Source organism: Camellia sinensis, chromosome 15, assembly GCF_055761805.1.
Source record: "Camellia sinensis isolate YWXY chromosome 15, ASM5576180v1, whole genome shotgun sequence".
Taxonomy (NCBI): Eukaryota; Viridiplantae; Streptophyta; class Magnoliopsida; order Ericales; family Theaceae; genus Camellia; species Camellia sinensis.
In genome coordinates, this window is record NC_138975.1 from 133,268,112 (window position 1) to 133,286,570 (window position 18,459).

Consider the following 18,459-nt stretch of genomic DNA (forward strand, 5'->3'; position numbering starts at 1 on the left):
TTTTCTCAAAACGATTTGTCGGATTTGGACTCTTTGGTTCAGATTTAGAACCGTGACAATTTGAGAGTCCGAGCTGTAGTGAGCCCAATACGAACGGAACGGGACCTCACCCTCCCGGGGCGTTCGGGGACGTCTACAATATGTAATTTGTGTGGGAGAAGATAGGGGATGTACTCCATGGTTTGAGAGGAGATAGGGGATGGACTCTCAAACCTGTTTGGGAGGAGATAAAGGATGGACTCCACTGATACAGCAAATCTGTATATCACTTGAAGTGTGGAAGTGTTTTAATGTGAGTTATATTTTCATGCGAATTGTGAAGTATGTAAGTGTTTTAATGTGAGTTATATTTTCATGTGAATTGTGAAGTATGGAAGTGTTTTAATATGAGTTATAATCTCATTAAATTGTTTGGTCAGGTTCTGAGCCATGTTTATGAATTGAATTGGTTAAGTAAAAGAAAGTGGAATGAAACATGGATATATTTGTCATGGAACTAGAACACGTTGTATGTTGGTTTATATGAGTTAAATATTTATCAAGTGCTAATGTTTTTAGTTATTGCTCATATTATGTTTAGCATATCTCTACTGGGCGTTGGCTCACCCTATATGGGACATCATTTTCAGGTGCAGGTGATATGCCACCTCCAAGGATGTAGCTTGGGAGGTTGTAGAAGCTGAAGGCTTACTTTGTGATCATTTTGTGTATTACATATATATCAAGCCAGGGGCTTATTTTGTGTAAAGAGTTAAAACTCTATTATTGTTGAACCCAAGTATTGACTTGGAAAGTTGTAAGCCTATAGGGCATTTAATTTTGTCGTCAACATGTAATATCTCTTGTAAGAATACTCTGACGAATAGAAATGTGCTTTATTCTCTTATGTTCATGCATGGCTAGAATGTATGATTTATGGGTTTATTTTGAGGGCATTACAACTTGGTATCAAAGCGTACCGGGTTTGAATACTTTGGGTACGTAGGAAGTGGTTAGTACCACAATGGGTTTATCTCGCTTGTTAGAGACCTAAGTGTAATGTTATGTGCATATGTGATAACATGATTATGTGACTATATGGGTATGGAATTTAGTTTCTAAGATGTTGATTGGATCCTTGGGTTTTTGGAAGTCCTGTTGGAAGGGCACTTGATCAATGTCGTTTCTAACTGGAACTCTAGCAACACCATGGGACGGTCATTATCCGGAAATGCGATCCGTAAGTGCTTATGTGATTATGTGTTTATGTGGAGTGAATTACAGCTGTCCATCGTGTTAGCACGCAAGTGAAATAGCTTCGGCACCTTTGATAATGTGCTAATATCTTTGTTACCTTCACTAGGATGCCTAGACGAGGAAGTAGTGATTTCCCTCCTTCCACACGGGAAGAGTTGCAGAAACAGTTTGTGTAGTTACGCCAAGGTACTACACCTTTGGTACAGTTTGAAGCATGGTTTGCTAATCGGTCGAGATTTGCCCCAGAGTTAGTGGAGACGGAGGAACTGCGTTGTTCAGAGTTTGAGAGTAGGCTGTGTGACGACATCCGAGAAAGGATTGTTGGGTCTTGGCATATGAGTTATAGTGTGCTTGTTAAGGCAGCAGCTCATGTAGAGGTAGCGGTGCTAGCTATGGGACAAAACATGGAGGAGGCCATTTCGGCGACTCTAGTAACTTAGAGAGTTGGTAGGCCTTTTAAGAGGCAGAAGGGTTTTAACCCACAACAATTTCAGAGAGCTCAGTCTGGCTCTACCTTTCCAGTGCCGAGTCTAGTTTCGGGAAAGGGTAAGCAGAGGGATGTCACTTGTTTCAAATGTGGTCAGCTGGGCCACAAGTCTCCGGCTTGCCCACGGAGGAAGATGGCAGGGTTGGCAGTACGACCAGTAGTTTCACCACCAGAATCATCTACCCAACCAGGTTTTGGATCGATCGAATGCTCATTGGGAAAGCAATCGTTGGGGTCCCCATCAGTTCAGACTTTGAACCAGTCACGTACTTGGGAACCGCTTACTTGTTGGGTGTGTAATCAGCCAGGCCATTTCAAATGTTTCTGTACCCAGCTAGGGGCTTCTTTGGGAGTTTTGCAACCTAGCCGGGTTTAACTTTATTCGACTGGGCAGGGGCAATATCGTTATGAGGAACAAACACGCCAGATTTCGAGGGCCTCAGGGGAGTCGAGTTCTCAAGCCCCAATAGGGGAAATATGTAGTTGTTCCAGGTGCGGCCAGTTGGGGCATATCAGTAGTTCTTGTCCGTGGCTTGTAAGCTCATAGGATATCTTGGGTTTGAGAATGACCAATTTTAGCGGTCTAGTGAGGGACAGTAACGGTGGTAACACCGATAGGATGGTTTTGTTTTGGCTAATCTGTTTTGTAATTGGTGAATTATTGTTTTGTAATCATTGGGTTTTGCTGCGTAACCAATGAGGGCTGGTAAGCCATGTTTTTTTTTTTTTTTTTCAAATTTGAAAGAATTATTGAGGGATGCGTATCCTGGTCAGGACTACTATGGGGCGAGAACAGTTATACTTGCCGGGTGTGCGGAATTTCATGAGTGTTACCTATTTGATCCTATGGTAGAGATTTTGGTCTATTGTCGTGAGAACTCCTCTAGAGGATGTGAAGTGTGCGATTAACACTAGGTTTTGTATATTTAACCTGATGTTTTACAGAGGCATAGCGCATAATTTCGTTAGGAATAGACTTGTACCTTCATGGTAGGTAACGTTGCCGAATCTACATACATTCTGATTGGTTGTTTTATTTGAGGGAGTGTTAATCCCTTATTAAGATTATGGTTGTTGGCATCGGGGAGTGGTGTGTTGTGAGCAGGTGGTGTTATATCTCGGGCAGTAGTATAATGGATGTTCTCTAAGTTTCAGGATTCTTTTACTATGTGTGAATGCATTAGGTGTGTACCTTAATACTGGTTAGGTCAGGAGATGCGGTCGGTGGGGTTGGTTAGGTGTATAACCCATGGTTAGGGTGTGACCCGTGAGTAGAGTCACAGTGGTATGGTGTTTGCGGATGAAGGTTTGGGATAATAGCGAGGAGGGTGAGGACTTTTACTCTTCTGGAGAGTTAGGATGGTGAGTCTTTGAAAGCCTTCTTGGCGACATGCGATTGTGCTGGGGTTTGGTTCAAGGCAGTTGTTCAGTAGTAATAATGGCTAGTTGTTTGGCATGGTGACTTAGAGTCTTGATTGTACTCTCGGGACGAGTGACAAATAGGATGTGAAATAAAGAGTGGACCCTATGGATCATTGGGGGATGCAGATACTATGGTTGCTTGTGTTCGGCTCGAACGGTTACGTAGTGATGATAAGTGTCGTGGCGTGGTAAACCCTTGTTAGCTAATTCGGTACGAGGAAACAAGTATGCAAATTTTATTATTATGAGTTCGGATGAGTTCGGTCGAGGTGGCGAGTGAAATCTCTGAATGAGGGATTCCGTATGGGTGTAAGATAGCTTGCATTAAGTGAGGAGGTTTTGCCTAGTATGGTGCGTGACAGTGTGTGGTTCGCATGTTGTTATTAGATGATGTGTAGAAGGGGTTCTCGCCTTGGTAAGGCGATAGCCTTGGTAAACCTATGTAAAATTCAAAATTTCAAATAAATTTGAATGGAGATGGGAAGAGACACCAAATAATCAAAGCAATCAAAACAAAATTGTTTATATAAATATACAAAATTATTTGCTATTTATTTTTTAATAATAAATAGGATTAATTAAAATTTTAATATTACTGAACAAAAATAAATACACCTTTTAAAAATGGATCATCGAATAAGTTGATATTAAAAAAAATTACATTTTATAATGGCATAAAATAATTTACATATGATTTTTCAAAAATTATTTTTAATTTAAAAATTACAATAAAAAATTTAAATATAATAAAATTAAATCTCTTACAAAATATAAGCATTTGGATAAATAAATAAATAAATAAAAAGGTAAGCAGAAAATTTAGAATGATATTCTCATTTGATCTTAAAATAATTTTAGATGATCAATAAATTATCACCTATAACCCTCACTTCTTTTTTTTTAAATAAAAAAAAAGATTTCACAAATCATCACTTTTATTAGGAAAATAACATTTTTTTTTTCTATTTATTTTAGCAAAAGTCAATTTTTAGCAATTTGAGCCAAAAAAATTTCATTTTTTATTTTAATTTGTTTAATTGACAATTAAGATTAAAAAAAAAAGCATGATCCACCATGTGTTTGCAAATGCTAAAAAAATTTAGATGAACAATAAAGAAAATGCTTGATATCGACCAAAAAAAAAAAAACTCACAGTGATGTGGTATCATATGTGTTAATTATTGATTTGCTATACATTCAATGACATGAGGCTTAACTCCCTTGGCACATCATTATGGATGAAAATGTGAGTCTGTAGCATTGCTAGAATAATTTGTATAAAAAATTAAGTTTCACTAACTATCACTTTTAATAGGAAAAAAATGTTTATTTCTATTTGATTTTAGCAAAAGTCACTTCTTAACTATTTAAGCAAAAAAAAAAAAAAATTTATTTTAATTTGTTTAATTGACAATTGAGATAAAAAAAAATAATAAAAAAATTAATATAATCCATTATGTTTGATAATTATTAAAAAAGCCATTCATTTTTTTAATATTTTTGTTTTTGTTTAAAAAAATATTTGTATTAAAAAAATTTATTGTTTAAATCCTTGTAGTTTAGAAAGATATACAAAAAAAAATTATAAAATTTAAAATCAAAAATGACAAAAAATAAAAATATAAACTTTTAATAACGATTAAATAGTTGTGCATCCTCAGAATGGGTCCATGGAGGTTCAGAAATAGTGAGCTGGTCCTAAACAGACGACATATGGGATAAGAAGTCATTGAGAGATTGACTGGGTGCCTGGCACATGTGAGGAAGAGCCTGCAACAATTGATATTGATGAACATGGCCAGTGGTCTGATAACGTTCTTTCAATAAATCCCAAATTGCCTTGGTAGAAGAGACAATGGAATCATCATCCTGAATGCGTCCAAACTAAAGGTTTATGGAAAGAACTGAGGTACCCCGGAACCAGGTGATAATTTGATAATTCTTACTTTTCAATTCGTCAAGATGGTCATCAAAGACAGAGTCAATCTCATCCTTCTTTTGGTTGGGTTTGGGAAAAGCACCCGTAATAATCCCCCAAAGGAGTTTCCCTTTAATGAAACTAAAGAGAGCTTGGGCCCAAATAACATAATTGGACCCATCAAGTATAACCGAAACAGATTGGATGTTGTCAGTACAATTCATAATTGCCAAATTGGAAGTCACCAACAGATTCATAAAGCTGAAAAACCTTAGGGACAGGTAGGGCTGACCTCAGCACTAAGCTGTGATGATGTCAACAGCTAGGCAGTGGCTAAGGAGGGCTAACGTCAGCGGCTAAACCAAACAAGGCGCACGGCTGAGAGAAGTCGGGCAGAAATCGAAGGGAAATCGACTGAGGTGGAAGCCGAAAGGCGAATCGATTGAGGCGGAAACCGATGGGCGAGCCGATGGCAGCTGAAAAGGAAGCCGAGGAAATCCAGCTGAGACAACGCGTACGAGAGCGTGGTGAGAGTGCAACCGATGTCACCGAAGCGCCGATCTTTAGGAGAAGTGTGAGGGCGCATGTGGCGTTCGATGAAGGTGAGTTTGGTGGCGTTAGCTTCGTCTAGAAGAGACGAAGAAGTTAGTATAGTTCAAATGTTGAAACAAGGATGAACTAGATATGCAAAAACCAGTAGAAACCAACAAGGGACAGAATTAGAGGAAAAAAATGAGGCTAGGAGAGAACCCTAGGCTCTGATACCATGTTATGAAAGTAAAGAAAGAAGAGAAAAAAGAAACTCTATATTGAATGAATTAATGAAATATAAGAAGCTTGTATTTATAGGTTAGGAAGAAACTTAGATAAGTATATAAAAGGAGGTGAGATACATTTACAATACATCAGATAAGTATAATAATATATATCTATTGACTTTTTGGCTTTTGAAGGTTAGTATTTTAATTTTAAGCGTGCTAGCAAGAATCAATCAGTCCTTACAGAAGATTAATTTCCAACCAATTATCAGACGATTGTGTTTTAGTTCTTTCAGTCTAAATGAAGAGGATTTTTACTGATGGCTTGTTTAGGAGAATTTAGTAAATAACAATTAAGTGAAGAATAATTGCAGAATTTTATTAAGTAAAATGAAAAACTTACAATGATCTGACCTGGCCTCGTAGAGGTTTACAGCAACAAACTATTTGAAACTACTCCTATGAATGAAGTGCAATACGGGAATTTGAAGTACAGAAATGTAAAGAACTGTAAAAACTGGAAAGGAAAATAAAGTAAATGAAACTGGTTTTTTGATCTGAGTCTGGATCTTCCTTTTTGGGGCCTTCTCTGCTATTTATACTTCTCAATGATAACCATCGAAGTGGGCTCCTAACCGTTGAAATGTCCCTCCATGATCGCTGAACATGCTCTCTCACAATCAGTCCCATTGCACCATGTTTGCAGTTAGGCTTCTCTCCTAATTTTGAATTTGAACTTTGTGAGTAACCATAAGGCCACATCACCTTATATCCCTCAATCATTTCAGTGCTACGCAAACCAATTATTACCAATATGGGTTGACATGTGTCTGACTATGGTTGGCACTTTGTATTACCTCCCCATATTGTCCTTTTCATGCCATGTGTTGAATTGTGATTGACTTATACAAATTATCCATCCAACATTACCCCCACACTAATATACCCAATACTTGGTGATATTAGCGGATCAAAGCACTTTACCCATATCCTAGGACGTGCATGGGCTTTGTATCTTCTTAGAACTGCAACCAACTGCATTAAATTCTTTTCTAAACCTTGAACACTTCCCACTATTTGAGCATTCGAAAAGACTGATACAGTTCGCACGGCCAAACAAACCTTCTTTGACATAGATCAAGCATACGAAGAGTTTTTAGATAATAATGTTCGCCCTCGAAAGAATTTTCATGCATTTATTAACCACACCTATCCATCTCCATTTATTCAAGTCATGGAAGCTTTTGCAAATCATCGACCCTTTGATCACGAAACTATTGTTCATAATTCTTTAATCCAAGTCTTTGAAAAAATGGATATTGGAAGCTCTTCTTCTATCCCAAAACTTTCTGCGTGGGATGAGGCTGCGGCTTCCTCTTCTTCTTCTAAAGCTTCTGGCTAGGGAAGTTGGCCAGAACCTGAGGAATCCAAGCTAAGAGAGCGAATTAACCATCGATTCGTCGAATTCGCTAATCCTTTGTCTTTCCCTCCTTTTGCTCGGAGCTTGGTGGTTTACCCCTATGTATCCATCGATCACCGACGCAGTTTGGAAGACAACTTGCTTATAGCGTGGTACACATCTTTTATGCCTACGAAGATAGTGCGAGCCACTCATCGTCCAGAGGAAGTACAAGGGTACAACTTGTCATTCTTAGCCCAGAGGGCAAAATTTTGCTCTTCTAACTGGCTTGAATGTGTAAATAACCCACAGTTCCCTTCTTTCTTTGGGATGGATCCTCCTGCGCCTCATCTTCCTCAAAACCCTCACTGGATGGAAGAACCGAGGCTTACTCTTTTTGAGAATCAGTTTCTTCCTTTCTACCAACCTGTAGTTCCTCCCACTATATTTGAGCGATATCAAGCTCAACTTCTGCTTGCAACCTTTTCTCACTTGCCCTTCAATGTTCTTGGAGGTGATGTTCCTCTTAAAAACTTTTGATGGGCTTGTGACATTATGACTCGAGGTCATGTCCTCAACCCCATTGCTCAAGCAGAACTTTAGATGTTTTTGGATCAACTCCCACTGTTTCTTCATTGGTACCAAACTTTTTTGGCTACCATTCAATCTTTGGACGAAATCTCAGCCCATCAAATTCACGCCCAGTATGAAGCAGAGAACCTTATCGACGAATATAATGACTTCAAGAATAAAGATTCTGTATATTGGGATGATTTAGATATAGATGAGATGAAACAAGGATTGAAAGAAACAGAGTTTGAAATAAAAGCTGAACAACTTTTTCATCAAATAAGGGCATATCAGCTACAACAACCTAGCTTGGAGAGGATAGAAGATAGAATAAAAAATGAACAGAAATTCATTGACCACTGTTGGAATAAATTCCACGACCTTGTCATTTTTTTTATTCCTTATTTTTATGAAATTGAATTTGTAGCCAAGAAGGCTTTCTGATGTGATTATTTTCATCTTAATAAAGCTAATTTTTCCTTTCTTTATTCGGCATGGTTTGATTTTATTCTATTCGCCCAAAGCAAACAAAAGCAGAGTTTCGAATTTACCAATTTTGTCTTTCAAAACCTGATTTGAACATTTCCAATGGAAAACTAGAAACCTAATTTGAATTTCCCCAACATATGGAGTGTAATTGACAATCTTTGCCTTAGGTCTTCTTATTCCAATCATATGGTTAACACAATCAACAGTTTCGAATTAATTATTTTTGCTTCGAAAAAGCAGTCTACATTTTTTAAAGTATGGAAACTTTCTTTAGGGATTGCACTGTTTTATTCTAAAAAAGTGAGTCCCTTTGTGTCCTTTGCTGCTTAACCAAATATTGGCTTTTTGTCACTTCGAAGTCTAGAACAAACAAATTCTGCAGAGTATTTCAAATTTTACTGCGAAGGATTTTACTTTTAACAAGAAACCTAAAAGGAAGTCTTTAATCCCCTTGAAGTAAACTAACACCTGAGCATTCTTGTACTCTTAGGTATGAAATGTGCTTCGAAGTCAACTTCCTACTTTTGATGCCCTAGTTGGATGTTTGTTACCAGACTTTGGCACCAAAGTTTGGCTTTGAAGCCAAATATTTGATTTCGAAGCCAATATAAGTGTTTGAGATACGTTTCCCTCCCAAATTATCAATATTTGAGAGAAACATTTCGCATCCGTACCTTCAGTACTTCTTTATGAATTCTACCCATTTAAATGATTAGGCATTTTCCAGAGAAAAAGGTTTAAAAACCCTTTTCCTTGCGTGCTTTTAATTTGCTTGCTCGCCCAACACACAAACCTTTCATCTCTATTGACTTCTCCTCTCCTTTACCCTCTTTCTCAACTTCGTCTTCTAAGAGCTTCTATCAATGGCTTCTTCCTCCTCGAAGATACCAGTCGTGAAGCATGTGAGTCCATCCGTAGCCTTAAAAAGGATCATTGCTGAAGAGTGTAAGAAATACAAAGCTGGCGAGAAAAGTGCTATTGATGGGTGTATTTTCATTTCCTGTCGCCAAGAACAACAGGAATATGTGCTAGGGCCTATTTTTAAAGAGGTCTCTACTCAACTTCCAACTTTGTTCTCGCGTTTGGAGGATCATTGCCTCCTTTATGAAGGCGGTCTTGACTGGGGAAACTAGAGAGTGAACCGACCTCATCGCTACTGGCCCACAGTACAACCAGAAAGGGAGGAATGATATGATCGGGTTGTTCCCGCCAGGACACTAGATCTCCAGGAACTTTGCCTCTTCGACGCCCTTCAAGTGTCTATGTTCACCATTTTGGAGGACCCATTTTTAATACCTGCTGCTCTTTGTTTTTGGAATTCTGCTTTCAATTTCTTCAAATTTAGATGTGGGATGATGGCTCCTACTGTCCTTGACATCTGCCATCTGTTAGGATTATCCCCTACTGGTACTTCCATTAATCCAAACTACTCTGACCTCAAAACCCCTTTTTCTCCCCCCCCCCCTAAACTCATCCTATAAGGACTTTGTCAAGGTTGAGAATAAAAGAGAAGGCCCTGTGACTAATAGGAAATTCTTTTCTTTTTTATTGTATTGGCTTTGCAAATTCCTCTTCTGTACTTCTTCTTAGAGGATCATGCCTGAGTTTGCCCCTCTTGCCAAAGCCTTTGTTTTGCATAAAAAGGTGGCCTTAGCTCCATATGTTTTGGGTCATGTCTATAAAGCTTCTTCCCTCTTTTGTGAAAAAACCCATGGATGCCAATCAAGGAGGTCTATTTTGGATACTCCAACTTTGGTTTTTTGCATATTTCACTGATTTGCAGTCTAAATATTTAAAGTTTTTTATGCCAAATCCTACCACTTTTGACATGAAGTTAGCCAATGTTTCATTTTATCCTTCCAATTTCACCTTCTACTTTTCTTTCTTTCACCAACTCCCAGCTTTCTCTTCTTCTCACACCTTCTTCTGCCCCTTCGAAGCTACCAATATTGGCCCAGCCTAGTTGAGGAACTTTTTGAGCGATAGGTCCTACTCTAGGCCTCAGCACAAAAATATGTGGACTTCTATTTTGATCCCAAGGGAACTATTCATTGGCACTATGAACCCCAGAGCTTATAAGTGCATCTCTGAGCCCTATTGCCCTACCCAATTTGCTAAGGAATTTGGACTCTCACAAGGGATCCCTATCCCTCTCTGCAGTCAGTCCAATTCAAACTTTGTAAGCAGAGATTTGAAAGTTTCAAGATCCGAATTAGAAGAAGTAATCTCCAAGTTTATCCGAGGCCTAATTGATTTTGAGTACCTACCCTTCATTCCCTAAAGTAATACACTGAAAAGGTAATAGAACTGGTGGATGGCCAATATGGAGTTACACTTGGCCATTTCTCCTCAAGATCTATTAGTGGTACTAGATGTGCCTCAAGCCAAGTCTAAAAGTACTGGAGTTGTTACTTCCTCCACTACTCATGCTACCCTAGTTCTTACCCCTACTACTACAAGCTCTGCTCCCGCTGCCTCACCTCTTCCTAGAGTTACTCGAGCTACTTCGAAGAAAAGTCTACACTGCTGCTTCTTTTCTCTTCTCCTCATTTATGATGCTTTTGTTTTTTACTTATAGTTCATTCTTTGGTGTAGGTGGTGTAAGTGCTTCACAGGGAGACTCTCCTCAAAGAGTTCAAGCTTTAAATATCCTCAAGAGCAAGCAGCAACAACAAAGGAAAAGAACGCTCTTGCTTGATACTGAAGATGAGGCACCTGAGGCTTACGTGGAAGAAGATGAAGCAGAGAAAGAGCAAGAGATACCATTAAAAAGAAAATGACGGTCTCTCTCTCTCTGATTTCACTGGGGATCCCATTCATGAAGCATCTGCTAAAGTAGTGGAAGCGGAACACTCTAAAGAAATCATTGTATTCTAGAGGGCTGAGAAGAAGAGACAACAACAAATGCTTAAGGATAAAGCTGCTGCTGCTAATGCACTCCAAAGAGAAACTACAATGAGACAACAAACTGTTGAACATTATACATTGCTAACACTTCTGAAACTAGTAATTGCCTTTTGTGTCTCTAATTTCCTTTCTCAAGTTTTGATACTAAAACTTAACATTGCTTCGTATTTCTTTTTTTGCAGCAACAACTACTCTACCTTCTCCTTCAATAAGGACTTCTTCAATTTCATCTGAAGTTGAAAGACTATTAGAAGCATTCTCAAAAATGAAAAAGAAGACTGGCACTAAAGTGCCTCGAAGTGTAGAGCCCATTCAGGCAACACTCCCACTCCCTAGTTTTACACTTTTCACACCTTTTTTTAGGCAAAGCATTCCTATATCCTTATCCTTCGGCTTAACTCCATACCTTCCTCTTCTAACCTTTAACTCAGCCCTGTTTATTCTCCCTACAATCCTTGCTACTCATTCGCCTCCTGAGGAGATCCCAGTTATTACTTCATCTCCAGTGATAACTGATTTTCTCAGAGAAGATACTGGTAGCTCACCAATTTCTTGTTCATCATCCTTATCTAGCTCCAGTCCCTCTTCTCTTGACCTACTGGTGGCCAGGACTATGGAAACTGTTAGGGACACTTCATCCTCCTCTTCTATCCCTATGCAGCCATCTCTTCCTTTTACTAGAGCCCTTTCTGCACCAACAATGTCAATGGAAGAGATGGACATTTTCAAAGCTAGACTAGCTGGCCTTTTTGACATGCCTTATACCATTCCAACAACCAGTAATGAAACTGAGCCATTGGTTCTGGCTGATTCTCTCTTGAAAATTTTTGAAAGCTCTTTCACCATCAGTAGGGCTTCCTCACCCTCACTAGATTTGGGTATCTGTTTGGAGTTGCTGACATTGTTCTCAAGGATCCCATTCGAAGCCTTGCAAAGACCTATTATCAAGAATGGTTTCCTCTAGTGCTGCAAGGTTATTGAGCAATCCAACATGGCTATTTCAAGTCACTTGTCTCAGGCAGCAACTACCATTGACTTTTATATCAACATCTGCCATGTTGCCAAAGCTGCAGAGGAAAAATTGTTGAGAGACCAGGAATTTGTTTCCCATATACATGTTGAGGTGTCTGAATTGAAAGAACAACATTCCTCTGCCTCTGTCTCCCAATTTCAAGCCCAACTTTTGAAGAAGAAAGCTCAATTAGAGGAAGAGTTATTAGCAGTTCACCTGGTTTTGGATCGAACTGCCACCAAACTACAAATCATCAACCAAGGACTGGCTGATTGAAGGTAGGAGATGACTACAGCCATCCAATTGTTCCCATCTCTTAAGAGTAGAGAATCAATTGTGAGGGAACAACTGAAACATTGTACTAACTTTTGGGCCAATCTATGGCTGCATGTATTTAACTCCTTATGAAATGAATTCTTTATTTATTATTTGAGTGTTTTCATGCTTCTCTTGTTTAGCACTTATACTCCTTGTGTTTCCGACACAGTTGGATAATAAGACTTCAAATACCTACCATTAATTTTCTTAGGGTGCACATACCCATTCATATTTCTCAAATGGTATGCTCCCCAAGGCAAGACCCTATGAACTTGATATGGTCTTTCCCAATTAGGTGACCATTTGCCAAACTTATGGCTTTTAATTCCTATTAGGAGTATTGTCTTCCATACAAAATCACCTTCATCAAAGCTAATGTACTTGACTTTCTTATTATAGTTTTTGGCTGCTTTCTTCTTTTGGAAAAGAATACTATTTAATGCCAAAATTTTAGCTCCATCCACATTTTCTAATTCCAAGAACATGCTCTGATGGTACTGCTCAAAAACTAACTAATCCTAACATCTCACCCTCAAGGACTTACTATTAATTTCTACAGGTAACACTGCATCATTCCTATATACTAAGGCATAAGGAGTAACTCCTGTACTTGATCTTGGAGAAGTCCTATAAGCCCATAATACATCCAACAGTAAGTTATGCCAATCCCTAGGATTGTCTTCCACAACTCTGTGTATTCTTTTTTTCAAAGACTTATTGGATGATTCTGCCGGACCATTTGTGTGTGCATAATAGAGGGTAGAATTAACAAGGCTAATTCCAAACTCTGCTACAAAAGACTTTATCATCTTCCCATCAAACACAGTCCCATCATCCACAGTTATGGTCTGTGGGATGCCAAACCTGTGAATAAGATCTTTATTGAATCCAATAACTTCAGTTTTGGATGCCAAACTTGTGAATCAAATCTTTAATGAATTCAATAACTTCAGTTTGGTCTACAGCCTTATATGGTTTAGCTTCAACCCACTTAGTGAAGTAATCTGTGGCCACTAAGACGAAACAATGATACTTTGAAGAGGGTGGATGTATTTTCCCTATCATATCCATAGCTCATTCTCTAAATGGCCAAGGTTTCACAACTGCATACAAATCAGTTATTGGTACATGTCTTATCGTGTCATGCTTTTGGCATGCCTGGCAACCTCTAGCATACTCTATACAATCTTTAAGGATAGTTGGCCAATAGTAGGAATGTCTTCGAAGCAGCCATCTCATGTTCACACCAGGCTGATGAGCACCACATATGCCTTCATGAACTTCAGCCATAGCTGTCAATGCCTCATTTGGCCCTAAACATTCCAATAACAACCCATCTGCTCTCCTTTTGTAAAGAACATTACCATACACTATGTATTGCATAGATTGTAATTTGATCTTTCTGCTGGCTTTCGAAGATGGGCCAGTTAGGTACTGCATTATTTGATACCTCTAATCTTGGTCTTATAAGTCATTATGATTGACTTCTAACACCACATTTCTTTTAGTTAAGGATGGTATTACTTTTTGATATGTTGCTTGACTTATATTCATTTGAGTGTCATCCCTTCTCTTGAAATTTGAAGCTTTCTGAGCCACATCATTGGCTTTGTTATTTACGAACCTTTGGATATAAGTCACACTTGCTATCTGAAACTGAGAAAGCAAATGTAATGCAACAACATAGTATAGCAACATGCTTGCACTTTAACACTTGAAAATTCCTTTCACTTGGTTAACCACTAATTGAGAATCCCAAAATATATCAACTGTATGAGCTTGTAATCCAATAAGCATTTCCAGTCCCATTATTAAAGCTTCGTATTCAGCTTGATTATTGGAACAAGTAATTTCATCAACTCTGAAACCATGTGTGGTTTCTACCCCCTGTGGTGACTTAATCATCACACCAATTCCAGTTAGACCATTGGCTTTTGATCCATCAAACCACATTTGCCATGGCTCAATATTAATCATACCAAGATCCATTATCTCTTGACTTTCTGTCTGACATGGATAATCTGCCAAGAAATTAGTAAAACTTGTCCTTTTACTGCTTTTTGAGGGACATATTCTAGATGAAATTCTGATAAAACTAATATCCATTTGTCAATTCTTCCTCTCAACATAGGTCTGGATAATATATACTTAACCAAATTTGTGATTGTAATTACCAAGACAATTGTAGGCAAAAGATAGTATCTTAGTTTCATTGCAACAAAATACAATGCAAGGCACAACTTTTTTACAGCTGAATATTTACATTCACAAGAATTTAAAAACCTACTAAGGTAATAAACTACTTGCTCTTTGCCTTTTTCATTGTCTTGGGCTAAGAAAACTCCTAATGAATCTTCTGCTGTAGCAATGTACAACTTCAAGGGTTTATCACTCTTTGGTGGCAGCAGCACTGGAGGCTTGGCTAAGTAGGCTTTAATTCTTTCGAAAGCAGTTTGATACTCTACTGTCCACACAAACTCCTCTTCATCTTTCAACCTTAATAAAGAAGAAAATACTTTAGTTTTCCCTGCAGTGTTAGAAATAAATCTTCAAAGAAAATTAACGTGTCCAAGGAATTTTTGTACTTCTTTCTTACTTAATGGAGGCTTGGCTTCAATGATGGCTTTGGCTTTATTTTGATCAATATGTATTCCCTTCTTGTGCACTACACAGCCCAAGAAGTTTCTAGCTGATACACCAAAAGCACATTTGAGAGGATTAAGTTTCAACTTAAACTTTCTGATTCTTTCGAAAGCTGCTTCCAAGTGAAACAAATGTTCCTTCATGGACTAGGATTTTACTACAATGTCATCAATGTAACACTCTAAATACCCTCCAATGAGATCATGAAAGATAGTGTTCATAGCTCTTTGATATGTAGCCCCAGCATTCTTTAGGCCAAATGTCATTTTAACCTATTCAAAGGTGTCAATGTTCCCAGGACATCTGAATGTTGTCTTATGGACATCTTCCTCTGCAACGCACATTTGGTTATAATCAGAATGTCCATCCATCATAGATAAAATTTTGTGCATTGCTGAACTATCCACCAATAAATCTACTATGGGCATAGAGTACTCATATTTTGGAGTTGCTAAATTCAGGTTTCTAAAATCGATACATACCGTAATTTTACCATTCTTTTTAACCACAGGCACAATATTGGATAGTCATTCAACATATCTAGCAGTTCTAATAAAGCCTGCTTTAAGGAGCTTAAGAATTTCCTCCTTGACCTACTGAATCACTTCAGGACTCATCCTTCTTGGCTTCTGCTTGTATGGCTTGAAATTAGGCTTCATAGGTGTAGACACCCCATTTTTTACCGATCTTAAGACTCAGACGTCACTGATTGAACGCTCGATGATATTGCATATTGCGCTCGTTCAGAAGTTTCAGAGTCCCGGCTGTAAGTCTTGTCTCCGGACTTCCGAACTCTTTCGTGCCTTGCCTCGGTTTGCGAACCAAGCTCTGTTTTCTCTGTTTTCTCTTCCCGAAGGGAGGGAGAGGTCTCGTAGACCATCTCTCAGTGGCCGTAGCTACGTTTCACGGTCGTAGGCCATTTTTCCTGTTTGGAGCCCGGTTTCCGATTTTTCGGAGCCGACGGTCGTGTGCCTCGGTTCGGGACAGCTTAACCACCTCCGTTTGGTCCGGTTTTTGGCGTACACCTTATTTCCTCCCTTTTGAGGAACACTGTGGCCCGAGAGACCAACTTCGTGGTCGAATGCCACCTCCAGTGCTTAACAGCCCATTTTCGGGGCCCCGGGCCGCGCGTTTCGGTTCCTGAACCTCCGTTTTGCATCCGTTTTGGTTCATTTTTGGTGGAGACCTTATTTTCATAGTTAGGAAGCTTGTAGGAGGGTGGGAGGCCAGCAATTGTTCTGAAAAGCCAGCTTTATTCCTTCATCGCTCTCCGACGCCCGTTTTCTTCATTTGAAAGCCAATGTTGACCATCCCGGGGCCACTTTCTTGAACCCTAAACCCCATATTTGTGTTGTACACACCTGGGAGGCCACCAATATTTGGTGGCCGACCAGTAATTGTGCCTGCCCCTTTTGAACCCCTCTAAAAAATGGTATTTTCTCTCTCCTGGTTCACTTTTTCTGGGTTTTGACTACATAGTTGTGTTGTGCACACATGGGAGGCCACCTTTTTGAGGTGGCCGACCGGCAATTGTCATTGACCCTTTTGACCCTTGGTCGGCCGACCATGGGAGGTGGCCAGCCAGCCCCCTGAACCTTCTGAACCTGGCCGGCCATGACCCCCTCACCTGGTTCCTTACAGATATGCCCTCTTTTTCCCCTCAGATCCTGTATCCGAGGGGGGCTCTTTTGGAGGGGAAATTTGAATTTCATTTCCCCCCCCCCCTTTCCTTGCCTCTCTCCCTCTATAAGACCAGCACCTCCCCACCATTTCTAAGGGTTGACAAAAACCAATTGGAGCCTTGCATACATACATCCTCCATCTCTCTCATTCAACCATCAAGTACCTTTGTTCTTTGACCATTTCTACACCACCTCATAGCACCACACTTCCATACTCCATTCCAGCAACTTGGAGGTTATTTCCAGAGGTTAGGAGCACCATTTCTTCAACCAAAAGCTGCTGGTTCATTGGTCTTCAAGGGTGAGTTCTCTTTCTCCCTTTTCTAGTCTTTTCTTGCTCTATATCTAAGCCTTGCATGCAAGCATTTTGAGGCTCTGACCCTAACTAGAAATAGTCTTTTTTTGAGCTCATCTTCATGTTTGATCAAGGGTTCTTCTTTGTTTGAAGCCACCTGCTGCCCCTTTCCCTTTATCCCTCTTTTATGGCTATTTCTTGCATGATATGTTAGCCCTGTTTGTAAGAATTTCTGGGCCTCGAGCCAAACTGTAAAATGCCTTGTTTTGAGGCCCTCTTCAACTTTGTTGAAAGACTCTCCTCTGTTTGAGGCCAGAAGCTATCACTTGTCTCTTTATCCCTCTTTTAGGCCTTTTTCTTGCATGATATTTTAGGCCTGCTTGTGATTACTTTCGAAGCTTGACATGAACTGTAAAATAACTTTTTTTGAGCCCCTATTCAACATTGTTGAAGGGCTCTCCTCTGTTTGAGGCCTCCTGCTATCACTTGCTTCTTTATCTCTCTTTTAGGCCAATTTTTGCATAGTATTTTAGGCTTATTTGCGAGATGTTTTGGACCTTGCCATAAACTGTGAAATATCTTGATTTGAGCCCCTCTTCAACATTGTTGAAGGTCTCTCCTCTATTTGAGAACAGAAGCTGCCACTTGTCTCTTTACCCCCTCTTTTAGGCCTTTTCTTGCATGATACTTTGGCCTTATTTGTGATTATTTTCGTGGCGTGATGTAAACTGTAAAGTGCCTTGTGTTGAGCCTCTTTTAAACTTTGTTGAAGGTCTCTTTGCCATTTGTGGCCAGCTGCTGTCCCTTTGTGTTTAATATCTCTTTTAGGGCCATTTTTGCATGATAGATTAGCCCTATTTGTGTTCATTTTTGAGACTTGTTATAAACTGGAAATATGCATGTTTTGGGACTTTATTGCATCTATATTCATGCTTCATGATCAAATAATGCATGCTTTGTATAGCTGTAAGTCATTCCATGTGCCTAGTTCGAATTTCGGGGTTCATTTCATGTATCGGGTGCCATGTTTCCATGTTTCGGGGCTGTTTTGTATCATATTTCAGCGCTGAAATTTGCATGTTTGCATACCATGTTCCATGCCTTGCCATGCTTTGGGTAGAGTGGCATTTGATGCCTTAGGCTTGGTCCTCGGTTTGTGTGCATGTGTGCACGCATTTCGAGTGTCTCATTTTCATCTAATGGCTACTGATGTGAGTGTGGCTGAGGTCCACTCATGTTGGTGTAAGTCCATCGTGCATTGTGTATGCCATTTCATTTCATAGCATTGCGTATGCTAGGTTGTATGTTAGCGCATTGTGTATG